Source organism: Ascaphus truei, chromosome 4 (assembly GCF_040206685.1).
Source record: "Ascaphus truei isolate aAscTru1 chromosome 4, aAscTru1.hap1, whole genome shotgun sequence".
NCBI classification, from domain to species: Eukaryota; Metazoa; Chordata; class Amphibia; order Anura; family Ascaphidae; genus Ascaphus; species Ascaphus truei.
The window spans coordinates 13,130,510-13,158,456 of NC_134486.1; the positions used below are offsets into that span (position 1 = coordinate 13,130,510).

At 47.0% G+C, this 27,947-nt stretch overlaps 1 protein-coding gene across 1 annotated transcript in view; it reads left to right on the plus strand.

Annotated features, from left to right (window-relative positions):
• The window catches only part of LOC142492223 (vomeronasal type-2 receptor 26-like), an 89,316-nt gene that overhangs the window by 12,641 nt on the left and 48,728 nt on the right, over positions 1-27,947 (plus strand). The window lies entirely within an intron of this gene.

Sequence of the window (27,947 nt, forward strand, 5' to 3'; positions counted from 1 at the left end):
ATATCCCGGCCGGCCTAAGACCTAGGGTCTCTGAGGCTTTTCAACTCCGGACTTCTCTAGACACTGGGGCACCTACTTAGCAGGGTGCTCTTGAACTACGGAGAGGAAAAATCCCTCAGCTCATGCATCCATAACACATTGATATGTTAATGGATTCATTGCCGGGCTGACAGGAAAAGGTTCCTGTCCCCACATTTTAAAACAGCAAGGAAACACATTTTAATTTTATATGTGGTTTCTACATGTGTGACAAATATAAAACAAATATGCTGTGTGAGTATGTTCGCAGCTACTAGGCTTCCTAATATTAGAGTGCTAGCTCCTTCCTAGAGCGAGTTAGCCACTTAATTGAATGTGTTCTGTGATGTGGTCTGCGGTTTGACCTACATTCGGTCTCTGCTCCATCGATAACCGCAGACATCCTTTCCCCATTCACGTTAAGTGGATAACAAGACGGCAGGACACATTGTTGCGAGTAGGTACTTCAACCTTAGACCGCAGACCACTTATCCAATTGAGTTTGTGGTATAGACGTCTGTGGTTTAGGAAGTAATACTCAGCTTCAATGGGGCCGCTCGCTCACTGGCATGCTTCTTCAATCAGCGCTTGGTTGAGCACTAGGAGATCCACCTTGTGTCGTGAATACAATTGGCACATTCTACATACATTTCAATCACTGCAACTACACTGGCGACACAGTTTATTACACTGCGGCCAGATCCGCAAGCCGGGAGATTTCCCGGCTTGCTAGTGGCCGCCCCTCGGCGTGCCGCGCGTCATAGACGCGCGGTCACGCGTCTTCGGGAGCGTGCGCCCCCTGCACGCGCGTCCAGGGGCTCCCCGAGGGAGCCCTGGTGTCCCGCGATCGCGGGACAGCGGCAGGGGGTTCCGGGGGACCCGGCGGACCCGGCAGCGGTAGGGAGAGCGCCCCGTTCGGAGGGCGCTCTTCCGCTGCTTCGGCGCGCGCCCGTCACTCTCGGGCGCGCGCCAGGCTACTGCTGCGGCACAGAACGGGCAAATGCTCGAATAAACTGTGCCGCAGCAGTAGGTACTGAGCTGCATAACAGGGACAATAAAGATGGTGTAGAGGAAAACATGTCATTGTGGTGAACATACAATTAACCCCTTCAGTCCCAAAGCAATTTAGGGTTTATAAGCTGGGTATAATACCTTTATTATTGGCCTGGTTAACACCCTATCGCCACACCTCCCCACCTCAACGTGCAGGCTGTGGCCCGGCCACCTCGTCCGGTGGTTGGGCTAGCCTGGCATCTCTTGAGGAAATTAGTTTGCAAGGTTTGTCCTGCCGGAAAAGGCCATCTGCATTCCCATTTTCACTGTCTTTCTTGTGCTGGATGGTGAAATCAAATTCCTGCAAAGCAAGACTCCAGCGCAGAAACTTGGCATTTTCCCCTGACACCCTTTGAAGCCAACTTAACGGTTTGAGGTCCGTGATCACAGTGAATGGGCAACCGTACAGATAAGGCTGCAGCTTTCGCAAATCCCACACAAACTCAAAACACTCTTTCTCAATGGTGGCATAAGCCACTTCTCTGGCAGTAGTTTTCTGCTCAGATACACTTCTGGATGTTCACTGCCATCCTCCCCCACTTGGCTGAGTACAAAGCTAATGCTATAGTCCGAGGCATCGGTCTGCACCAAAAACTTTTTGGAGTAGTCTGGCGCAGCAAGGATAGGGGCACTGGCCAGTGCAGTCTTCAGGGCCTGTAACGAGGCTTCACAGGCAGGAGACCAGACAACCAATACTGACAGTCGCTTTTGTGTCAAGTCAGTCAGGGGTTTGGCCAAAACACTGTACTGAGCGCCAAACTTTCTGTAATAGCCTGCAGTGCCTAAAAAAGCCTAAAAAGGTGCCTGCTTCTTGGTCTTGGGAACAGTCCACTGCACTATTGCTTCCACTTTGACTGGCTCTGGTTTGAGGTGCCAGCCACCCACCCGGTACCCCAGGGACTTCAGCCATCGCTACTAAGCACTTGGTGGGTTTCAATGTGAGTCCCGCTTCCCTGATTCTAGTTAGCACCGCAGCTACATGTACTAAATGGGTGTCTCACGAATTGCTAAACACTGCAATGTCATCCAGGTATGCCCTTGCAAACCCCTTCATGCCTTCCAGTAACCGATTAACCAGGCGTTTGAAGGTAGCCGGGGTATTCTTCATCCCGAATGGCATCACTAAGAATTCATAGAGGCCACTCAGGGTAATGAATGCTGACTTCTCCCTTGTGTCCGTGTTCAAGGGATCTGCCAGTAACCTTTACTGAGATCCATGGTGGTCAGATATTTTGCCCCCGCGAGTTCATCCAGCAAATCGTCCATGCGGTGCATGGGATTAGCATCTTTCACTGTTCCTGCATTGAGCTGCCGGTAGTCCACACAGAACCGGGTGGTTATAAGGAATCCGCTTCTGTCTTTGATTCTAGTATTGCAGTCCTCTGCAGTTTACAAAGTCTCCCACTGGCAATCAATGGCACATGTGCTGCCTCTCACTGCAGCTTCAGCCCTGTGCTCTGTCATTGGAGGAATGCTCACACACCTCCCTCCTGTGATTGGCTTTTCCGCCCTTTATATGCTGGGCTAATTCAGTGCCGAGAATAATCCTACTCTGGACGTCACAGTGTGCTGCCACAAGCCCCCTGGCTTGCCCTGTTCCTGTTACTAGTTCATGCTTTACCTATAGTTCCTAGTTCTATGCATTAGTTCCTGTTTCCTGTGACCTGCTGCTACTCTCCACGCAGAGGTCTGTGTTCCCTGTGACCTGCTGCAACTCTCTACACAGAGGTCTGTGCACAATCCCTTTTGCAGAGGCCTACTTTGGACTCATGTGCTGAAGCGCTGGATTTCCCGGCACTGCCTCGCGATGTTCTGCGGCCAGCCTGCTGTCTCCCCCTACAGACACTAGCGTCATGAGCCGTGCCCACTCCTCGCGCAGAAGCCACTCCCACAAACTTGCTCCTACGCTGAAGCAGAGTACCCGTCTACCCGTTGCATAACTCCTGCCTGAATCACGATGAGGCTGCCTTCTCTGATCCTGACCCTGGCTTGTCCTCAGACTACGCTGTCTTCTCCTGTCTGGACCCGGGCTTGTTTTACCATTGACATTGCACTTCGGCTCCGGCTCTGAGGCCTAAGGTCTGTGATTATGTAACCCCACCTCACGGTCCGGTCCCGGTTTGTGGCGAGCACGTCCGTGACAGTGGTCCCATCCTTCTTAGGTACCAGGACTACCGGACAAACTCAAGGGCTCTGGGACGCTACAATTACCCCTAGGGCCAGCATCTCTTCTACCTCCCTCTCTATACTGCCCTTGGTCTCTGCTGATACCCGATAGGATGTTTATGCAGAGGGCGCAGATCGCCTGTGAGCACCGGGTGATCTGTGATTTGTGTAATGCCAGGCTTGCCCGTGAACAGAACCCTACACTGTTCTAGCATTGCTCTGGATTCAGCTCTCTGCCTGGCACTTAATTGAGACCTTATCTCAACTTGCTCTACAGTACCCTCCTGCCTAGACTCACCTAAGAGATGTGGCAGAGAATTGCTCACCAGATCCCCCATCGGTGGGCTACAAATGGCCAGCACTGAGGCCACACTCGGAAGTATTTACTCCTTCAACATGTTATATGATAGGTCTCATTTCTCTCAGCATCTATCTGTGCAACATAGTTGCACTTGTTCCCATTTTTGAGCACCGGATACGGTCCTGACCAGGCAGCCATTAATTTGTTCTCCTGAGTAGGTTTTAGAACAAGTACTTGCTGTCCTGGGATGAATTCTCTGCTATGGGCGTTCTGATCATACCAAGTTTTCTGCAGCCCTAAGGTTGTCCTATGCCAACCCCATGAGCATTTCTAACTGGTCTCTGAGATCTACCACATATTGAAGCACGGAAGCATCAGTATTGGTAGTCTCCCATTCCCATCCCTCACGTAATAGGTCCAGAGGTCCCCGTACCCTGTGACCATATAGTAACTCAAAGGGAGAAAAGCCTGTAGATTCTTTTGGTACCTCTCGGTATGCAAACAGCAAGTGCTGCAGGTGACCTCATCTTACCCCTTGGTCCCTTGCTCTCTATACAGGAGCCTGCGGTGCCACAAGAAGTAATCAGACCCATCACCTGGCTTAGACTCAGATGCCCGAAGTCTCAAGTCCTCCAAGCTGGGGTCTGATCGCCCCGCATCCCCAAAACTGGGTACCTAATCAAGCCGATTGTCAAGCCTATGTTGGGGGGACTGGGAACAGGTACAGAGAACAGTATATCAGGGTCAGTAGGTGACTTTGTCTGGCTTACCTGTCTGGTCTCTGAAGAGATCCAGGGGAGCGTCGCCAGATGCCCAAAAAAAGAAGAAATGTGGATAGTGTAATACAGTAACAACGTGTCAATAAAAATATAAAGAGCTTTCAAATTCCTACTCACAAACGAAGTAGATTAATGAGCATATGTGCCAATCTGGAACTGTGAACCATCCCAGTCTGAATGGTGTGGTATAAATGGTCAGAAATCTCAGAGAAAAGAGAGAACAGCCATGGTGCAGATAGAATAACAACATTTATCAATAAAAAGGTCACAAGTGGAGGCTTACATAGGTCTAGAAAGTAAAGGCAGTAAACAGATGGGTCTTTCAGTGTGTCGCAACTCTCACCGCCCGGTACACACTGCTCACACCTCTCGCGTGTGTCTGGACACCGTGACGTCACTTCCGGATCATGTCGTCACAGCTCGCCGGAACGGATGACACCATCAGGAATCCCTCTGCTTCTCTTCCTCCTTTAAGATGGCTAAATTTTGTTATTCTATCTGCACCATGGCTGTTCTCTCTTTTCTCTGAGATTGCTGACCGTTTATACCACACCATCCAGACTGGGATGATTCACAGTTCCAGATTGGCACATAAACTCATTTTTCTACTTCGTTTGTGAGTAGGAATTTGGAAGCTCTTTATATTTTTATTGACAAGTTGTTACTGTATTATACTATCCACATTTCTTCTTTTTTGGGGCATCTGCGACGCTCCCCTGGATTTTGATCAGCAGTGCACCTTCCAGACTTTTGAAACAGTCTTTTCAACAGGGTCGAGTGATAAGTGGTTTTTGCCTTTGTATTTCACTTATTTTATTATTTATATGATTCACTGTTCACTGTTGTTTATACACTTATTGAATATTTATCACTATTGATTTATTTATTCACTTCATTGTTTTTTTTGGGGGTTAAGTAGAGCGCCATCTAGCATTTGTTCTATACTGGTCCCAAATGCAGGGGGACAGGGGTTGAATCTGCTGCGAGCTTGGCTGACAGGCTCCTGGTGATCGCTGCCACATGGTCCAGCTCGGCTGTAAAAACACAGGTAACATGCCCCAGGTCATTGCCAAGGAGGACCTCAGCATCTAAAATGGGCAATACTCCTATCTCCCTAATGCCACGTCCGGAACCCCAATCCAAAAAGACCGGGCAACCTGGAGTGACCGCGGTCCTCCATCTAGCATAGTCACTTTCATCCCGGTTCCCGGGAGCAAATCTTCTGGCCGCACCATATCAGGGCATACCAGGGTAACGGTGGCACCGGAGTCTAGCAAGCCATTCGCCTGCCGGTCCCTAATGGTCACCCTTCGCAGATGCTTCTGCAAGGCATCATTGGGCTGCATCCTGACTGGTGCAATGTGATGTCTTACGATCTCCGCTGCTGGTTCCGTGGTGGCAAGTGCAGGTTCTCCCGTGGATGTCCCTCTGTGGGTTGATTCCATGGCTATGCTTGTTTCCTCTGTGTGTGCCAGCTGCACACGGGCGACCGGCCTCAAAGCTTGTGATCGTTGCCCCAGATGGGATCCCCCGGACCGGTCCAGGTCCGTGCAGTCTGACCTGAGATGACCGACCTTGTTGCAGGAAAAACACCGCCTCTCGTGTCTACATTCTGCATCTTTTGGTATGTTGCCTTCTGCTGCAGGCTTGTGGGTCCACTGAAGGGTGGTTTTGGCTCCATTGGCTGGGCTGGCTGCATCTTTAGGAGCCGCTTCTTGCTCATCAAAGCCCTGCTGGTCACATACTCATCTGCCATCCTCGCAGCAGCTATATGGGTTTTAGGTTTATGGTCAAAGACCCATGCCCTCATGTCCGAGGGAAGCTGCTGCAGAAGTTGCTCCTATACAACCAAGTCCATTAAGGTAAGGAACTGGTCAACCCCATAACCCGCCACCCACTGATTTGCATACAATGCCAGGCGGGCTCCATAGTTCACTTAGGATTCCCGGGGTTATCTTTCCCCTGCCTTGAACTTGCCCCGGTAGGCTTCGGGGGTTAGGGCATACTGGGCGAGCAACAGGCTTTTAACATGACTGTTGCAATTGGCTTCCACACATGGAATGCCCTGCACAGTTCATTTGGCTCTGCCGGACAATAAGGGACGCAGTCTCAGAACAATGCTTTGTTGTGGGACTTTGTAGGAGTCACACTACATTTCAAAGTCATTGAGGAATGTGTCTATCTAGTCCGTGCCATCCACAAATTTGCTTAAACTGTGGTGGTCAACCTTGGAAATATCCTGTTTCCCGTTGACAAGGGGAGAGTGGGGGGCTTTTCCATGCAGTGCTCTGCTGCTGTAGCCCCCTTTCCCTATGCGGCAAGGAGAGCTGTGAGCCCGGGGGTGGCAATCCCAGCAGCTGCAAAGACTACTTCCTCCACACCCACTGGCACCAAGCCACCAATATCCAGGTGGTCTCCCGCTCTCTCCCAATGTCATTGCAGCCCTGGAGCTGGATTAACCTCCTGCACTCCGGGCTGATTGGTGTCCGCTGCCACTACAGCTGAGGGGCTATGCCCATCCAGTGGAGCCATTTGGGCTTCATGATTCTCCAAGTCCTCCTCCAGTTGCTCCTTTACCCGACCATCTGTCGGTAGTCCATAGCCTGCACATCTTGCCACGATTCTTTCTCTGACCCTGGACCAGAACCATCCTGAATGTAGACTCATGTTGTGATGTTAGCACAGGGATATGGGTAAAGGGAACTGTAAACGAAATTGAGGGTAAAAAGCGCATTAATAAAGGCAGTATGCTCGGCTAGTTACCCCTATTTTGCATTGGGTCTGAAGGGGTTAATTTTATATGCACCATACATGTACTGGTCTCCCCTCTGTCCCTTTTTGTCCCCATTTTGCAGGATTATATATGCCTGCGGTAACCTATTACATTGTGCGCCTGCATTACTGGTTTTGGGACACAAGATGCCGCTGCGAGAGCCAAACCGCAAGTTAATTGGAGAAGCGTGGTGTTCCATTGAAACGTATACAGTAGGTATCCCTTACTGAGGCTTGAACTCATAACACATGGTCAATTGAATCAAAGGGTTGCGGTTTCCAGTCTCAAGTGGGTATCGGATACAATGTATCCCCCTCCCGGTTAGTAGCGTAACTTGAATGGCGGCTGGCAATTGGCGTGGGAACTCGGTCAATTGACGTGGGATCTCGGTTAACCGCAAGTCAATTGACGTGAGAAGCCCATAGCCCAGCATTGCCAGTTCAAGGAGAAGCTCTAACTAGGGAACAGGAAGGGCTAGCAACTTGAAATTTGGTGTGCAGCCCCAGAGTAACATCTCAAGCACCCACATATTAAAAATATAATTTTAGTATAAGTGGAAAATGTATTTTTTAATAATGTAACTTTTCTGGCTGCAGTTTTAAATGGACAGGCAGGATGAGTTTTTTTCTACTGTCATTGTGATGCACTCAGGGACCAAATGTTTTAACACCCATGAGCTGGGGCACTTTCCTATGCAGACTTCATAGACCCCCTGCTGCGGCAATGCCTCTGAGTCTAGGGAAGAGTTGCATATGAAAGCCCCAGAGCCAGGATATGTGAATTAGCCAGGATGCCCGCTGAATGGGAGATCCTGTTAGCCACCTGGGCTAGTTCACACCCTGAGTCCCACTCCAAGCCTGGGAGATGCCAGGTAAAAAGGGGAGTACACATATGTTAAGCAGCCAATGTGTCAATGTCGTACAGGTGCTGTATTAACCGGAAATCCCTGTAGTGCCCACTCTGCAAACTGTGGGCAAGTAGTGGATTTGAGAGTGGGGAAATTCCCACAAAGGGGATTGGGCAGGTGTGTTGTAGATATGATAGCAGACCCTATATACATGCTCTCCAAGCTATCCCCGTTGTCTTTTGTTTTTTTTTTTGTTTTTTATAACTTGTATTTTATTGGTGTGTAAATACATGATATACATGAAAAACATAACCTATACATGGTGAACAGGGTAGCATATATTACCTAATGATGTAGGTATAACATATTTAATGAGCCTATGCGGTTTTTCGAGCCCTACTCCGCCGCATAGGTAAAGATCTTATTTTTATTTGATGTGTATCTATGGTAAAATAATATTTGTTACAAACAAGGAAAAATAAATAAATAATAATAAAAAAAAAAAAAAAAAAAGGGGAGGAGGTAGGTTAGAGGGGGGTGGAAGGAGGAAAGGGAGCGTATAGGGTGAGGATGTAGTGGTTTCAGGAGTCTACTAAGACGGCTCATGAACTAGAGAACCTCGTAGAAGATCGTGTGGCAGTATAAGTAGTTAATAATGAGTGGGAATGGTGATCCAGCTGTAAACTTAGTTTCCACTCCACCCAAGGAGAATGCATCTATTACTATTATAGCCAAATTGTGTCACGCTCTACCCCTGGGATGTCTGTCTGAGCTAGCCATGGGGCCCAAACTTTTAAGTAGTTGTCACCAGTATCATTAACTAGGCTTGTTAGCTTTTCCATCTGGCAGATATACCAAATACGGTTCCGAATCTTTGGGATAATTGGAATTTCTGGGCGTTTCCATAATGCTGCGATCTCGCACCGCGTGGCGATTGCAAAGTGTGCAATTAGTTTGTTGTTGGCTTTTGATAGGCCCTTTAGAGGTCTGTTTAGGAGAAACAACCACGGGTCCGGGGGGATTGTGAGATCGAATATTCTCTGGATCCAATTTCTGATCTTTTCCCATATCGGGGATATCCGCGGGCAGGACCACAGCATATGTAACAGGTCAGCTGTTCCTCCACATTGTTTAGGGCACAATGGAGAGGACCCTGGTATGAACTTAGATAATATGAGTGGGGTGAGGTACCATCTCATGAGGACTTTATATGCGTTCTCCTTCAGTGTGGTGCACATCGAGCTTTTTGCAGCTCCTAAAAATATAGTATTCCATTCCTCTTCTTCTAAGGACTCCCCAAGGTCTCTCTCCCATTGGGTACGAAATGAGGGCATTTGTTGTTTTGAAGTTGCAGGCTCGACTACCTCTCCGTATATTGTAGATATGAGTCCCTTTGTGTCGGTTTCTGCCCGACAGAGCTTTTTTTGAAATTCGTCAATGGGGGGTATGGGGCGAATTTATTATAAAATGCTCTTATCTGAAGGAATTTGTAGAATTCAGCATGGGGAATATCATTTTCTGATCTGAGTTGGTCAAATGATTTAATTTTTAGATCGAAGCCCTCCAGATCTTTGAGTCTATCATATCCTTTGTGTCTCCAGATTGAGTGATTATGACCAATAACACCTGGCGCAAAATTAGGATTATTCCAAATAGGTGTCACCAGCGAGTTTGCTGATGTGAGTGAGTTTTTCAGTCTTGCTATTTCCCAGACAGATAAAGAGTTAGTCGTTGAGGTGAGTGGGAATAAAGTGTCTTTTCTTGACGATTTAGGTAGCCAAATCAAATTATTAAGCTCTAATGGGGAGCAAGCAGCAGTTTCTAGCTCTACCCATCTTTTTAATTTAGGGTCGGAATGCCATTGAATGATCTGGCTTAATTGAGCTGCTTTAAAATATGACAACAGACAGGGTACCGCTAAGCCCCCTGCTAAAGTAGGTCTCTTCATGTTTAATTTATTTACTCTCGGTTTTTTACCTCCCCAGATAAAGTTGGATATTTCAGACTGAAGTGAGAGTATATCCTTCAGTTTGAGTGGCACAGGCAATGTCTGGAAGAGGTATAGGATACGTGAAAGTAAATTCATCTTCCCGCTGTGTATCCTTCCTATCCAAGAAATCTTCTTGGAGAACCATCTGATTAGGTCTTGTTTTAGAGTCCGAATTAGTTTGGGATAATTTGCTTTATAGATGTTTTTTGCATCTTTGGTGATACTGTATGAATCCCCAAATATTTGAGTGAATTCTTTTGCCAGTTAAAATTAAAATTCAATTTCAGTAGTTTCTCTATATGTCTGGGGAGATTGATATTCAGAGCCTCAGACTTGGATTGGTTTATTCTCTGGATCCAATTTCTGATCTTTTCCCATATCGGGGATATCCGCGGGCAGGACCACAGCATATGTAACAGGTCAGCTGTTCCTCCACATTGTTTAGGGCACAATGGAGAGGACCCTGGTATGAACTTAGATAATATGAGTGGGGTGAGGTACCATCTCATGAGGACTTTATATGCGTTCTCCTTCAGTGTGGTGCACATCGAGCTTTTTGCAGCTCCTAAAAATATAGTATTCCATTCCTCTTCTTCTAAGGACTCCCCAAGGTCTCTCTCCCATTGGGTACGAAATGAGGGCATTTGTTGTTTTGAAGTTGCAGGCTCGACTACCTCTCCGTATATTGTAGATATGAGTCCCTTTGTGTCGGTTTCTGCCCGACAGAGCTTTTTTTGAAATTCGTCAATGGGGGGTATGGGGCGAATTTATTATAAAATGCTCTTATCTGAAGGAATTTGTAGAATTCAGCATGGGGAATATCATTTTCTGATCTGAGTTGGTCAAATGATTTAATTTTTAGATCGAAGCCCTCCAGATCTTTGAGTCTATCATATCCTTTGTGTCTCCAGATTGAGTGATTATGACCAATAACACCTGGCGCAAAATTAGGATTATTCCAAATAGGTGTCACCAGCGAGTTTGCTGATGTGAGTGAGTTTTTCAGTCTTGATATTTCCCAGACAGGTAAAGAATTAGTCGTTGAGGTGAGTGGGAATAAAGTGTCTTTTCTTGACGATTTAGGTAGCCAAATCAAATTATTAAGCTCTAATGGGGAGCAAGCAGCAGTTTCTAGCTCTACCCATCTTTTTAATTTAGGGTCGGAATGCCATTGAATGATCTGGCTTAATTGAGCTGCTTTAAAATATGACAACAGGCAGGGTACCGCTAAGCCCCCTGCTAAAGTAGGTCTCTTCATGTTTAATTTATTTACTCTCGGTTTTTTACCTCCCCAGATAAAGTTGGATATTTCAGACTGAAGTGAGAGTATATCCTTCAGGTTGAGTGGCACAGGCAATGTCTGGAAGAGGTATAGGATACGTGAAAGTAAATTCATCTTCCCACTGTGTATCCTTCCTATCCAAGAAATCTTCTTGGAGGACCATCTGATTAGGTCTTGTTTTAGAGTCCGAATTAGTTTGGGATAATTTGCTTTATAGATGTTTTTTGCATCTTTGGTGATATGAATCCCCAAATACTTGAGTGAATTCTTTTGCCAGTTAAAATTAAAATTCAATTTCAGTAGTTTCTCTTTATGTCTGGGGAAATTGATATTCAGAGCCTCAGACTTGGATTGGTTTATCTTAAACCCAGAGACCTTAGAGAATTTATCTAAAAGGTCAAATAGATTAGGTAATGATGTGAGGGGTTTTGAGATGATTAATAGGATATCATCTGCATACAGGGCCGCTTTGTGTGATTGGGAGTATGCGTTTAACCCTGAGATATCCGGATTTTCTCGAATACGTGCCGTCAGAGGTTCAATACATAGGGCAAACAGGAGGGGAGATAATGGGCACCCCTGTCTCGTGCCACTTTGGATAGGGAAAGGGTCTGAGGGGAAGCCCTGATGTATGACTCGGGAAGATGGGCCTGAGTACAGCGACATAATCGCTACACTCACCCTATTTCCGAAGCCAAATGCCGTGAGCGTCTCTCGTAGATATGGCCAGTCTATCCTATCAAAAGCTTTTTCCGCATTCCAGACTTAATAACATGCTTTTTGTGTTATTTTTGTTTGCCAATTCTAACAGATCAATGAATCGTCGGGTGTTATCCGCTGCCTGCCTCCCCTTAACAAACCCGACTTGATCTGGATGTATTAGTCTGGGTAGGATTAGACTCAATCTATTGGCCAGAAGTTTGGCATATATTTTTATATCGGTATTGATTAGAGAAATTAGTCTATAGCTTTTACAATTGAGCGGATCCTTGCCAGGTTTATGTATTAGTGATATAGACGCCCGTAGCATGTCCTCAGGGATAGGGGCTCCTGCTAAAATAGCGTTAAACATATGGAGCAGCTGTGGGGCGAGTGATTCAGACAACTTCTTGTAATACAGCCCCGAAAAGCCATCAGGACCTGGTGCTTTTGATGGTTTCAGTTCCTTGATGGCTTGCGACACTTCTTCCAATGTGAAGTCAGCGCCCATAGCTTCTCTGTCACGCTCTGTCAATCTCTCCAGTTTTGAGCTGGCCAAGAAATCTCTCAGTGCACTGCTCGTGGTTTTATTGTGTGCCACTTTCTTTCCGTCGTATAGGGAACCATACTGCTGCGGCCGAGTTTATTCGAGCATTTGCCCGTTCTCGGCCGCAGCAGTAACCTGGCGCGCGCCGGAGGGTGCCGGGCGCGCGCCGAAGCAGCGGAAGAGCGCTCTCCGATCGGGGCGCTCACCCTCCCGCTGCTGGGTCCGCCGGGTCCCCCGGAATACCCTGCCGCCGTCCCCCACATCGCGGGACACCAGGGCTCCCTCGGGGACGCGCGTGCAGGGGGCGCTGGCACCCGATGACGCGTGACCGCGCATCGGTGACGTGCGGCACGCCGAGGTAGTGGGGCTAGCAAGCCGGGGCATCCCCCGGCTTGCGGAACTAGCCCTGCTCGAATAAATCGTGTCGGTAGTGTAGAATGAACCAAATTCTTCTACTATTTTTTTAGGGTTGGCCGTGGGAATACCTGATTTTAAGCGTATAGCTTGGATGTTAAACTTAGATTGCCTATCTTTTAGTGCTCGAGCTAGCATCGTAATTGGCCTGTTAGCTTTTTCATAAAACTTTCTCTTAGACCAACATAAGGAGTTATCTGCTCGGGAAGTCAGTAGCATATTTAATTCAATTTTTGTGTCTTTCAGTTCCTTTGCTGTAATTGGATCTGAATTGGTTTTATGATTTGATAGCAGGGAATGTAATTTGGATTGGAGCGTCCGAATTTTGGAATCTCTGACTCGTTTTCTTTTGGCGGTAATACTGATTATTATGCCCCTTAAAGTTGCTTTATGAGCCTCCCATAAGATCGTATGGGATTCCACAGAGCCTGTGTTAACCTCAAAAAATTGAATTATCTCCTGAGCTACTGTAGTACAAATTTCGGGTATTTTAAGGATAGATTCGTTGAGTTTCCAATTTGCGCCTGGTCGACTGGTCACAATATTGTTGCACCTAAGCTCAATTGGTGCATGGTCAGACCATGAAATATCATGGATCATTGCATTAGTGACCTTAGGAACCATGTGACACGAAAACAAGAAATAATCGATTCTACTGTAGGAGGTATGTGGATGAGAGTAGAAGGTGTAGTCCCTATCTGTTGGATGCAACTCCCTCCATATATCTACTAATTTGATGTCTTTCAGTGCACTGCGTAGGGTGTCTTGAGCTCTTTTATTATCAGAGTCGCCTCCTCCTGATCTGTCCAGGGAAGATTGCATCGTAATGTTGAAATCTCCTCCGATTATGATATATCCTTTAGCTACTGAACACAACAGGCGAAAGAATCTGTCAAAGAAAGATGCCTCTTGTACACAAGGAGCATATATGGAGGCCAATGTGATGGGCTGTTCATGTATTGTTCCAGTGAGAATGAGATAGCGACCTTCTGCGTCTTTCTTAATTGTCTGGAGTACAAAGGGTATGGTATTATGGAATAAAATGGCCACTCCTCTTTTCTTGACAGATGCTGAAGCCATGTAAAATTGAGTGAAACCTTTGTCTAAAAACCCAGTTGAGTTATTCTTGCTGAAGTGCATCTCCTGCAAGAATAACACTTACGTCTTTTTTCTCTTATAATCTGTGAAAGCCAGCTTTCTTTTGATCGGGCTATTAAAGCCCTTTACATTATGTGAAATACATGTAAGCGCCATTTTTCATGTGTAAGAGAAAATATGTAAAGTGAGCTTTGTACTTACTCTTGATGTTTTTGCTGGGGTTTCTTATAGTAATATTCATACCTGATATGTCGGCTTGATGTGGTGGCTGGATATCATACATCCTGGGAAGGGAGGGGTGAGGGAAAGGGTGGGGATAGGTAGACAATACATGGGAAACAACGATGGGATTGCGGCAGGGAAGGGTGGGGAGGGAAAATAAAAAGTGGGAGAAAAATAAATAATAATAAAGAAAAACACAGGATACAAGAGCATATCTCGGGAGCCCCCAAGAGTAGCTCCTGCGCCCAGAGGGTGGGGTGTCTGGCTCCGATTTCATGATGGGCTAGTCTCCTAAAGTGGAGATCAACCACCCTGGGTCTTGGTAACGGTCCATCCAAACTGAGGACCGAGAAAAGGGGTACATGCACGAAGGAGAGTAGCTCCCCCGGCACTATATTAATATTGTACAACTTGTAAAACTTGTAAAACTGGTGTCACATATATACAACTCCTATATAACTTATATGTCTTGTCTAATTTAACAAACTATCTTAACAACTTTGTCAGACCCGTCAAAGTTCCATACTCGTCCAACTTGTCAACTTTATTGTTTGTTCCACCCGTCAGCTTTCAGATTTGTCTAGACCGTCCATTGTCTCTTAGTATATAATTTATATAACTTGTCATTTGAATTTGAATAACTGTGACTAAATATACACACATACATATATATCTATACACGTACACATACCTACATACACCCGTACATACATGTATACATATACGCATATAAATATGCACCCTTATATACATATATATATACACCCGTACATACATACATACATACATACATACATACATACATACATACATACATATACCTATAACCATAGTCCTAAAAATACATATAACCGCCTATATATCATATATGATAACATATATAGCTTATACGTCAGCATTATGCCCTTACTTATGTATATTGTATTATATATCTACAACTAATATACTATACATCCCTTATATATCATATTTATAATATAACAACCGTGCTTAATACCTGTATCTCATCCCAGGAATGTATATATTGTAGATAGTATATCACATTCAATAATACCATTAACCATATTAATTGATTATATATAATCATATAAAATCCATATAATATAATATAAGCAATATACTATATATATATATAGTATAGTACATAATACAATAAATTACATACACCATGTCAATTATATACATTGGGGGGAGGGGGAAATATTAAGCATGAGGCACAGTTTGATAAGTGTTTGAGAAATAAGGGGCGGGCAGGGGGAACTCTTTATTCAATGTGGCATCTTGTAACTAAATATACATATATCTATGTGTCCCAGACAGGGCAAATTAGTTTATTGTGGGATTTGCGCTGAACTTCAGGGATGTTTAGGGCGGTCGGAGGGGTGTTCCACGGTTTCAGCACCTCTCCGGCCCCCTCGCGACCGCCCCGGACAACCCCCGACCTCCATCTTAGGTCCTGATGTATTTTAAGGCTACGTCATCCGGGGGCGTCCGAGCTCTCGCGAGATGAGAGTGCCCGGCGATGACATCATCTTCCAAAGCGCGCGAAAGCTATTCAGCTTCCCGCGTGAGACCAGGAAGGAGCCTGGTAAGATGGCTGCATCGCTAAAGTTGTGTGTGCGTCTGCTCCGAGTGGGATATGAATTCTTTCAGCCAGGAGACATCCAGGTAAGGCTGGTCTTTGTCGGGGCATCATCCTTGTGGTACTACGACTCCTCCGGTGCAGGGCAAGGATATGGGGGTGCGGATATGATATGATAGAGTAAGCAGGGCAAGTTATTCTTTATCAGATCTAGGTGACATCTCAGCTGCGCCATCTTTGGTGGGTTTTCTGATGCCAGAGGTGCCAGAAGTGCCAGAAGTACCAGCTCGACTCCAGCTGGGTGTTGGGATGCTGGAACGGGTCGGAGGGGCCATGGGGTGGGTTATGATTAGCTCCGGTGAGTCCAAGTTTGGCCAAAAATCCCTCACCTTCTTCAGGGCTCCTCAGAGTGTGTGCTACTCCATTTTTAATGGATAGAAGGGCACAGGGGAACAACCATCTATACCTCGTGTTGTTATCCCTAAGGGCCTTAGTGATATGTGCAAAGGCTTTCCGTTTGAGCAAGGTGGCTGGTGCCAGATCCTGAAATATTTGTATTTTAACTCCTTCAAATGCTAGGGAGTTATCCTCACTGGCAAGCCTGCATAACTCTTCCTTAGTACGGAAATGATGGAAGCGGGCCACTATGTCTCTTGGGGGATCACCTTTCTGAGGCTTGCTACGGAGAGCTCTATGGCACCGGTCCAGTTTGATTTCAGACTCCGGTTTATCAGGAAAGATATGTTCCAGCCAGCTATTTGTAAAATCCTCAGGGTCGAGGACACTCTCTGGAATACCCCTCAGCCTTATATTACACCTTCTGTCACGGTTCTCTGCGTCTTCCACTTTATCTTCCAGAAATTTGATTCTGTCATTCATTGTGGAGACTTGATCCTGTGTCTGTGCAATGGTGGCTTTAGTTTCATCCGCATTTCTCTCCAGGGTGTCAGTTCTCTCCCCAAGTGCGTCAACATCCTTCCTAAGAGCCCATAATTCAGTCTTAAAGAATTTTTGCATCTGGGCACAAAATTCTTTCATGTCCTTTCGTCGGACCATCTCCTCGTCCCTGTCATCCTCCTGAGAAGGATCACTGTCGGGGTCCATGCTAGCAAGCAGAGCGGGAAGCTTTTGTTTCTCCGCTGGTATCTCTGCCTTCTTTTTAAAATATGTAGTGACCGGTTGACTCTTAGCTCGGGCCACTCTGCCTGCAGGCATCCTCGGGTGTTTATAGGTTTTTCTTTGTAGTTTATATAGTTATATCATGGGATTTGTTGTTGTAATTAGCTTTATTAATGCCGGTGGGAGAGGAGCTCAGAAATCAAAGCTCCATCTTCCTCACCGTCGCCGCCCCCTTTTTCGTCTTTCGTTTTTATTCTACAATGTGAACGGATTTCCACCGCTCTTCTAATAGCGGAAAAGAGCAGCAGCAACGAATCCAGAACCCAACAAGTTAATTACAACGGAACCAAGGACATAACTCTGCTTCAGGAATTCGTTAGTGCTGGGGGTTAAGTAACTAACCCCAATAGACCAGAACAAACTTTGCCATATTCACGGACATATTGGGCTTTGCACCCCTTGCAAAAGAATTGCATACTAAAAGACAATATTCCGGTGCTTTGTTTTATTTATGGACATTCTATCCTGTTCTCTTCTTGCGCTCCTCCAGGCCTGCCTCAGCTCCCAATTGGTCAGCCGCACTATATATTGCCTGTCTTGCAACTTCCGCATTGCTCGACATAGTATCTCTTGTGGATGTCTATTCTGGCTCTATCTCTTGTCTTCGCTTATTCAGGTTACAACTCGGCGTGGCGGACTACAGTCTCTGGCTCTCAACCTCTAGCTCTCGACCCCGGCTCCCTTTTGACTACGCGGCTTCTCACATCCCTCGATCTCAGCTTGGACCCCGACCTTCAAAATCTCTCCTATTCCTGACCTTGGATAACGGCAACTACTACTTCTCTTCTTTTACCGTTACCGGCAAGTATTTCGACTGCTATTTCCACCTGGCCAAGCAACACCCTAACACCACACTCTAGACATGATCCTTCTGCTGTGGGTGCTTGCACATATACGTCCCCACCTCAGTACAAGGGACGGGTCTGGTCTGAGGGCAGCACCGGCGTAACATTATGTTGAGCCCACCAGACGCAGATCAGACTGAACGTGGCAGCATGATATCGGCCATGTATCAGCAAATCCAGATCATGACCGATCAGCTTGTTCTTCTCACCAGACAGGTAGAAGATCTCTCTTTACAGGCACCCCCTGTGGTACCACCTCCGGCACACGTGGAACCGGTGGGCGCCGCAGCACCGAGCCCAAAGATCCCGGCACCCGAGCCGTAGAATGGGGGCCCGCACGCCTGCCACGGATTTCTCAAGCAATGTGAGATCCAGTTTAAGATGGCTCCGCAGCAGTATTCCTCCAGACATAAGAAGGTGGCGTATGTCTACAGCCTACTCACGGGAAATGCCCTGGCCTGGGCCTCCCCGATTTGGGAACTACATCCCGAAGTTACTCGAGATTATGCGACATTTAGATGAGACTTTCGTCAGGTCTTCAATTCCCCCGCACGACAGGAGACTCCTTCTGACTCCTTGCTTCAGCTTTCACACGGACGTCAGCCCGTGGCCCAGTATGCCTTGGAGTTCAGGACCCCAGCAGCTGAGACTCTGTGGTGTCAAGAGGCTTTAGTGGCAGTTTTTTGGCAAGGACTAACGAATTCCGTAAAGGACGAGCTTGCCTCAAAACCCAGGTCAGGACTTCTGAAGGAACTTATCTCACAGGCCATTTGAGTGGACCAACGTCTCCAGGTACGCCACTCCGAGCACCAGCACTTCTGATTTGTACCTTTTCGTGCCCCCTTTCCCAGGTTCTCTTCACCCACGAGACGTACCACTTCTCCGCTGCCCGCTCTGGAGGCTCCAGAACTGATGCAACTCGGAGTTCAATGCACTCGGGCACCTATACAACATTTCCGCAGACTCAGTGGATTATGCTTTTACTGCGATCCTCTGAGCATCTGATTCGCGAATGTCCTCAGTGTCTGGAAAACGACCAAGCCCAGTGAGTATGAAGGGGCGCTCCCTGGGTGCTAATTCTTCCTGTCCCCTTTCCAAGAAGGAACTTCCTAAAAGTTCACTATTCCCATTTCCCTCTCTGGTCCTACCATTCAGACATCTACAACGGCATTCATCGATTCGGCTCAGAAAGAAACATCGTGGACCAAAAGTTCTCAGAATTTAACCAGATTCCACTCATTAAGAAGAAGTCTCTTGTTGCCTTGTTAGGGATCGATCGCCTTCAACACCCGTAGCTGTCACTTCGAATATCTCGTGATGCCCTTCGGCTTATGCAACACCCCGGCGGTCTTTCAGGACTTTATCAATGACATTTTTCGGGATGTCTTTAACCTTTTTGTAATTGTTTATCTGGACGACATTCTTATTTTTTCTAACAATCTACAGGATCATATCACTCATACGAAGTTTGTCCTCTCCCGCCTCCGAGAGAATCGCTCGTTAGCCAAAATGGAGAAGTGTCTCTTTAACCAGACTTCCACCTCTTTTCTTGGCTATATTATTTCCGACAGGGGATTTGCCATGGACCCAGAGAAACTGAGAGCCGTAGTAGATTGGCCGCAACCCGATTCCCTCAAGTCCATTCAGCGGTTTCTAGGGTTTTCCAATTATTACAGGAAATTTATTTGCAATTTTTCAACTATCATCGCTCCGATCACGGCACTGACCCGAAAAGGAGCTGATCCTTCAGCTTGGTCACCTGAGGCAGTAACGGCTTTCAAAACATTGAAACAAGCATTTGCCTCAGCTCCCATCCTCCACCACCCGGACACCAATTTTCCATTTAACCTGGAGGTAGATGCTTCGGACTGCGGGGCCGGCGCAGTCCTATCCCAGAGATTTTCTCCCCAGGATAAACTCCACCCTTGAGTTTTTTTCTCTAAGAAGTTTTCTCCAGCTGAGAGAAACTATGATGTGGGCAATAGGGAACATTTGACTGTCAAGTTGGCCCTTCAGGAATGGAGGCATTTTTTGGAGGGGTCAAAAGAGCCCTTCGGACCATACAAATATTTTGTACATCGAGAGTGCCCGCTCCTTAGGCTCCCGCCAAGCCTGCTGGTCGTTATTTTTCTCTAGGTTTAATTTTATTTTGTCCCACATTCCCGGCACCAAGAACATCAAGGCGGATGCCCTCTCTGGACAGTATTCTTCTGTATAGCGACCGGAGTCCATCCTTCCCAAGCAAAAGATCCTTGCGGTCGCTGCATTCAGGAATCTTGAAAAAATCAAGTCTCAAAAACACCTTCCTAGAGATCTCGAGGTACCAAAGGACACCTTGTATGTTGAGCCCAAGTTCATTCCTGAGATTCTGGATTGGGGGCACACCTCCCGTTCGGAAGGACATACGGGATTCAAAAAAACATTGGACCTCATCCATCGCAGCTTCTGGTGGCCCAATATGGCCAAGACCATCCTTGAATTTACTCGGGCCTGTCCGGTATGTGCACACAATAAGATACCTCGTCAGAGACCCCATGGTCTTCTTATGCCTATACCAGTGGTTCCCAATCTGTGCGCCCCGGCACCCTGGTGCACCGCGGCTTGCCTAGAGGGGCGCCGCAATTATCCTTCCCACCATCCCTCCGATCATCACTCCCCACCATCACTCCGATCATCACTCCCCACCATCCCTCCGATCATCACTCCCCACCATCTCTCCGATCGTCACTCCCCACCATCACTCCTTCATGCCGGCCAGGCCGCAGGGAATTGGCTGCAAGCCGGGGGCGGGGCTTTGTGCAGAGCACACGGTGAGTGTGTGTCTGCCTTCCTGCTCCTCTGTCTGCGCGGTTTCCCGTCCCCTTCTGCCCTGGGTGATAGGAGAAGGTAGGGGGTGATAGGAGAAGGGAGAGGGAGGGGAGAGTTGTACATTTGCCTGCCCAGTGACTGTGTGCATGGAGCTGCCTGCATGGATCTCCTCCCCCCCAACCTCCCCCCCTCACATCCGTCGCTGCCTCTGCTCTCCACTGCTCTTCAATGTGTGTATCTGTGTGTGTGTGTGTGTATTTATTTGTGTGTGTATTTATTTGTGTGTGTGTGTGTGTTTATTTGTGTGTGTGTGTGTGTGTGTTTATTTGTGTGTGTGTGTGTATTTATTTGTGTGTGTGTATTTATGTGTGTGTGTGTGTGTGTGGGGGGGGGGTATTTGTGTGTGTGTGTTTATTTGTGTGTGTGTGTGTGTATTCATGTGTGTGTGTATTTATTTGTGTGTGTGTATTTATTTGTGTGTGTATATTTATTTGCGTGTGTGTATATTTATTTGTGTGTGTGTGTATATTTATTTGTGTGTGTGTGTATTTATTTGTGTGTGTATGTATTTGTGTGTGTGTGTGTGTATTTATTTGTGTGTGTGTGTGTGCGTATTTATTTGTGTGTGTGTATGTGTGTTTATTTGTGTGTGTGTATATTTATTTGTGTGTGTGTGTGTATTTATTTGTGTGTGTATTTATTTGTGTGTGTGTGTGTGTATTTATTTGTGTGTGTATTTATTTGTGTGTGTGTGTGTGTGTGTGTGTATTTGTGTGTGTGTGTATTTATTTGTGTGTGTGTGTGTGTGTATTTATGTGTGTGTATGTGTGTGTATTTATTTGTGTGTGTGTGTGTGTGTGTATTTAGTTGTGTGTGTGTGTGTGTGTGTGTATTTAGTTGTGTGTGTGTATTTATTTGTGTGTGTGTGTGTGGAGGTAGCTGCCTGTACGGATTTCCTGCCTTTCCTCCCCCCTCCTCCACTCCCCTCTGTCTGAGAGAGAGTGTGTCTGCCTGCAAGAGAGAGTATCTGTCTGCGAGAGAGAGTGTCTGTCTGTGAGAGAGAGTGTCTGTCTGCGAGAGAGAGTGTCTGTCTGCGAGAGAGAGTGTCTGTCTGCGAGAGAGAGTGTCTGTCTGCGAGAGAGTGTCTGTCTGCGAGAGAGAGTGTGTCTGCGAGAGAGAGTGTGTCTGCGAGAGAGAGATGTCTGAGAGAGAGAGAGGTCTGAGAGAGAGAGAGAAGTCTGAGAGAGAGAGAGGTCTGAGAGAGAGAGAGAGGTCTGAGAGAGAGAGAGGTCTGAGAGAGAGAGAGGTGTCTGAGAGAGAGAGAGAGATGTCTGAGAGAGAGAGATCTGAGAGAGAGAGAGGTCTGAGAGAGAGAGAGAGAGAGAGGTCTGAGAGAGAGAGAGAGAGAGAGAGAGAGAGAGGTCTGAGAGAGAGAGAGAGAGGTCTGAGAGAGAGGTCTGAGAGAGAGTTAGAGAGAGAGAGAGAGAGAGAGAGAGAGGTCTGAGAGAGAGAGAGAGAGAGAGAGAGAGGTCTGAGAGAGAGAGACAGAGAGAGAGAGAGGTCTGAGAGAGAGAGAGGTCTGAGAGAGAGAGAGGTCTGAGAGAGAGAGAGAGAGTTCTGAAAGAGAGAGAGAGAGGTCTGAGGGAGAGAGAGAGTGAGGTCTGAGGGAGAGGGAGAGAGTGAGGTCTGAGGGAGAGAGAGAGAGTGAGGTCTGAGGGAGAGAGAGAGTGAGGTCTGAGGGAGAGAGAGGGAGTGAGGTCTGAGGGAGAGAGAGAGTGAGGACAGAGAGAGAGAGAGAGAGAGAGAGAGAGAAAGAGTGAGGTCAGAGAGAGAGAGAGAGTGAGGGAGAGAGAGAGAGTGAGGGAGAGAGAGTGAGGTCTGAGGGAGAGAGTGAGGTCAGAGAGAGAGAGAGGTCTGAGAGAGAGAGGGAGTGAGGTCTGAGGGAGAGAGAGAGTGATGTCTGAGAGAGCGAGAGAGTGAGGTCTGAGAGAGAGAGAGTGAGGTCTGAGAGAGAGAGAGAGTGAGGTCTGAGAGAGAGAGAGAGAGAGAGAGTGAGGTCTGAGAGAGAGAGAGTGAGGTCAGAGAGAGAGAGAGAGAGAGAGAGAGAGTGAGGGAGAGAGAGAGTGTGAGGTCTGAGAGAGAGAGAGGGAGAGAGGGAGGTCTGAGAGAGAGTGAGGTCTGAGAGAGAGAGTGAGGTCTGAGAGAGAGTGTGAGGTCTGAGAGAGAGAGAGTGAGGTCTGAGAGAGAGGTCTGAGAGAGAGAGTGAGGTCTGAGAGAGACACCAACTGCGCACTGCAACTGTTAGGTATGTATATACACCTTTGTTTTTACTTTGGGCGCCGCGGAAAAATCCTGATCGCCTTGGGGAGCCTTGAAAAAATCCTGATTGCCTTGGGGAGCCTTGAACCGAAAAAGTTTGGGAACCACTGGCCTATACCCATCCCTGAGTGCTCCTGGTCCCACATATCCAGGGACTTTATTGTTGAATTGCCTAGGTCGAATGGCATAAACACCATTCTAGTAGTGGTAGAGCGTTTTTCCAAGATGGCACATTTTGTTCCTCTCAAAGGATTACCCTCCTCACCTGCCCTAGCCGATATTTTCTCCAGAGAGATTTTCCGGATCCATGGCATTCCCACATCCATCATATCAGACCGAGGCTCTCAATTTGTTTCCAGATTCTGGAGGACCTTCACCAGAAGTTTGCGCATTTCTTCTTCTTGTTCTTCAGGATATCACCCTCAATCTAATGGGCAGACCGAGGGGGTTAATCAATCACTCGAGAAGTATTTAAGGTGCTTCGTCTCAGACTCCCTGGACGACTGGTCGGAATTACTTTCCTTGTCTAAATATGCCTTTAATTCCACTAGGAATGAATCCCCTTGTGAGACGCCTTTCTTTATTAATTACAGATTCCACCCGGCTCACCTGCCTATTTCCAATATCTCCTCTGGAGTACCAGTCGTGGATGAACGCATCTCCCTCCTTCATGACTCTTGGGCTAGATTTCAATCGGCACTTCAAAAGGCCTCCCTGACTTCGAAAATCAAGGCTGACCGTCGTTGCCAACCTGCACGCAATTACAAGCCAGGGGATAAGGTTTGGTTGTCTACCAAGAATATCCACCTCAAAACCCTTCCCATACTGTAAATTGGCACCTAGGTTTCTGGGCCCATTTCCTATCATGGAGCAGATAAACCCGGTGGCCTTCCGCCTTCAATTACCTCAAAGCATGAGAATTCCTAATGTTTTTCACACATCACTTCTCAAGCGTTCATCTCCAGTCCCCACTTTCCGGACCACACTCTTAAACCAGATCCTGTGATCATACAGGGCAACGAAGAGTACAAGGTCAAAGCTATACTGGATTCCCGCCTCTCGAGAAGTAAGGCTCAATTCCTGGTTCAGTGGAAGGACTTTGGACCCGAAGAGAGGTCATGGGTACCTCTTAAAGACATTCACGCATCAGGGCTTCTCAAACGCTTCCAAAAGAAGTTTCCATCCAAACCATGGGAGGATCATCCTGAGGCCGACCCTGAAGGGGGGGGGGGTTACTGTGAGGATTAGGGCAACTGCAGTGTGAATCTCCCTTATCTCCTGCTGCTCCCTCTACCGTGGGACGCCCCCCTCGCCAGCTCCATCCACCCACCGTTGCCCTGGGGCATTCTCGCCGTCTCCGGCGGCCCGCCTCTGCTCTGCAGGTACTTCCCTCTCATGCGACTGCCGTTAGTCCCATGCACGCTTGGATAGCGTGCACCGGGTGAAGATAATTTATTCACTGCACTAGCAGTGAAACCACGCCCCCAAATAACCTGCAGGCTATTACCCCAGACCAAACTTGCTCACCTGCCTGCCAATCAAGGGGACCTATCCAGGACAGCTCCACGCGCTCCTCCAGGCCTGCCTCCACTCCCGATTGGTCAGCCGCACTATTTATTGGCAGACTAGACTCTCTGGCTCTCGACCCCTATGGATAAAAATAATACAGTGCAAATAAAAGCTTGTATTGCTCATGTTTGCTTGCCTTTTTTTTATGGATTTTTAACTGTATTTTGCAGCTTGGTGTGCAAATGTGTTTGCTATAGTTTATTTCAGGGTGGGGGGGCCTTGCTTTTTAATAGTGGCTTATTGTTGGTTAGATTTAGTTGATTGATGGTAATTTATTTCTGATTCCTTGTTTTGTTTCTAGGATTTGAATAGTGATTTGTTTAGTTGATTTGGATTGTATTGTAATTGATTTGTGAATGGATTGATTGATGGTAATTTATTTCTATTTACTTGTTTTGTTTCAAGGATTTGAATAGTGATTTGTGCACAGTAATTGATTTGGATTGTATTGGAATTGATTTGTGAATGGATTGATTTATGGTAATTTATTTATTTTATTTTATTTAGAGCATTGCTTGTCATACAGTACTGTAGTGTAAGTGTCAGAATGTACTGTATTGCGGTGTTAGTAAGAACAGTAGAACTGTATTTATTTTATTATGCTACTGTAGTTAATGTGTTTAATAATGGGCCAAATAATCTATTATCCATATCTGGATAATAGTTATTTGGCCCATTAATGTAATGTATGTGTCTTTGGTGGTACGGCGGGGCGGGGGGTGAGGGGGTTGATTTATTAAACTGTGTAGGCCATTGTTTAGTTTTTTACACACAGCGTTGGCACCTGTGCCTTAACTCCTTCATTGCCTTAGCAGGCATTGCATGGCCGCTAAGGTAATGGAGCTGCTTACATTTAAAATTTGTATTTATTGTGTGCATGGGGTCTCCTGAAATAAACAAAGTTGATTTCAGGTCCAGGGACCCCCTACTTCTCGAGTTACAGGCCCCGTTATGGGGTGCCCGTATCCCTCTAGTCCCGCGGTCACGTGACCCACAATTTTAATATGGCGGGGATACCGGCACCCCATAACGGGCCTATAACTGGGGAAGTGGGGGTCCCCGGACCTGAAATCAACGTTGTTCAGCTGAGGAGACCCCCTGCTCACGCACACTATGAATAAAAATAAAATATAAGCAGCTTCATTACCTTAGCAGCTACCCGCTAAGGTAATGATTTTTTATTTGGAGGGGAGGGGGTTGATACTAGTGTGGGGGAGCAGGGGGTCTTCCGAGCTAAACAAAGTTTATTTCAGCCTTGGGGACACCATACTTCACGAGATACAGGCCATGTTATGGGGTGCCGGTATCCCTCTGCATTGTTTTGATTCGATCCCACAGGATTTTAACATGGCGTGTGTACCGGCACCCCATAACGGGGCCTGTAACTCGGGAAGTAGGGGGTCCCCGGACCTGAAATCAATTTGTTCAGCTCAGGAGACACCCTGCTACAAAACTGTTATTTTAGAATTTTAATAAAACCCCCGCGATCGCCTGTTGGAGGCGCGCAGTTAGAGTGACTGATTCTGACTCTCTTTCTGCGCGTCTATTACACAAAAGCAGACGCCGGTAGCATTCACATAGCAGAACTCCCTGCTTTTGGGAAGCTAATGCGTCGCGGTCATTTCATTAAACACAGCAAGCTTTGTCCCCGTTGTGATCACGGTCTCCCGCATTAATTGCCGCGTGAAGTGTTCGAATAACGGCCGCTGCTTCAGTAGTATCTCTTGGGGATGTCTATTCTGGCTCTCTCTTTTGTCCTCGCTTATTCAGGTTACGACTCGGCTTGGCAGACTACAATCTCTGGCTCTAGACCCCGGCTCCCTCTTGACTAATCAGCTTTTCACGTCCCTCGATCTCAGCTTGGACCCCTTGTCACGGTAACTTGTGATAGGATATAATATACAGAAAATAACTGGGTTGAATTGAACAGGACTTAGATATAATAAAGATAGTTTATTCCTTAAATAGGTGAACACACAAGATGATACAAATAAAAGACAAAATATAGCACTTACTTCGGGGGTTGGGTAATGAAGCAATCAGGTACAGGATTGGCAATTTATACAGCAATCAGGCATCAAGTAGTTGGTAAAATTGAGGATTCTCGGAATAGGGCTGACACTGGTTTATATGGAATTTCAGTCCTATACCCTGGCATTGGGTGCCAGACATTGGATGACAATTATCTGCACCCAATCCCTCTTTGCCAGCTAACATGGGAACAGTGTTAGATCATGCCCCCAGTTAGTTGGCACATGCATACATCTGGCCCTTGGGGTCTCATTTCTTTAGCCCCAAACCAAAGTCAGGGCGCCTAAAAGTCTACCAGACAGGAATCTGGTCAGGAAACCCTTTGTCTGTAAGTGTGAATTACAGCACTTACAGACCACTCAAGCCATGCGTTTCTCCGCCCTAATGTATAAAGCCAGAGTGGCTGAGCCTTTGATCAGGGGTCTGTTGTAGACAATGTGTCGCCTCTCTGAGCATTAACATTAAGCAGAGCTAGGGACTTTCGCGGGCTTTAATCCCCGCTTTGAAATACAGTAAAGTTCTTAATATATATATATTAAAATAATCCGTTCGGCTGGGCCGAGCGAGCTGAAACTTGCCAGACCCTCATGCTTGAGGGGACTCTCCATGGTGGCCAAGTTTCAGCTCGCTGTGACCCACCGGACCGGATTTACACCATTACAGTTTAAAAGCCCTTTTGGAATACGAGGCTTTTTTTCTGCCATGCAACTCAATGGCAGAATCCCAAATTTGCAATTACTCTGGCTCCGTTCTGTTGCCCCAGGAGGGTCGGTATTTGCCATGCAATTTGCCATTGTCAGGAACTGCATCGCTCCTCCGGTGTCCCTCTGTCACTCCACGCAGTGATCAGCACCAGCATTTCAGGGGTGAACGGACTGGTAGCCACAGCAACCAATACCCCTCCTGCGGCTCTATTCCCGGGAGGTGCCCCCGCTCCCTCCCCGGGTCTCTGCCGTCCCGGAGCTGGGTACATTCCCTGCTCTCCAAGCGGCTGCAAGGCGACAAGCGGAGCTGGGTTTTGGAGCTCCGCAAGCCTGGTTTAGTATTCTCTTATGATCTCCTCCATCTGCTCCATATCTCTGCCCTCCATGGGCAGCCTGTACTCGAGGCACTTGTCCCGCAGCTGAGCCCAAGTCCGGACTGTAGATGAACCGGCACCCTCGCTCATGGTTCAAGTCTTCTAGGGGTTAGGTTGGAACAGTGAGTTGATGTTATATCTTGTGTTATATGTTGTACATCCGTGTGTTCAATATCGTTAGCCTTAGGAACTCGTAATTCACCCGAGTTCCTACTGTATTACAGAATTCCCGCAGTAAACTGTAATACAGGTTCAATTCAATCCTGCCGCTGCCACCAGGTTATTATATGCCTGTCACGGTAACTTGTGATAGGATATAATATACAGAAAATAACTGGGTTGAATTG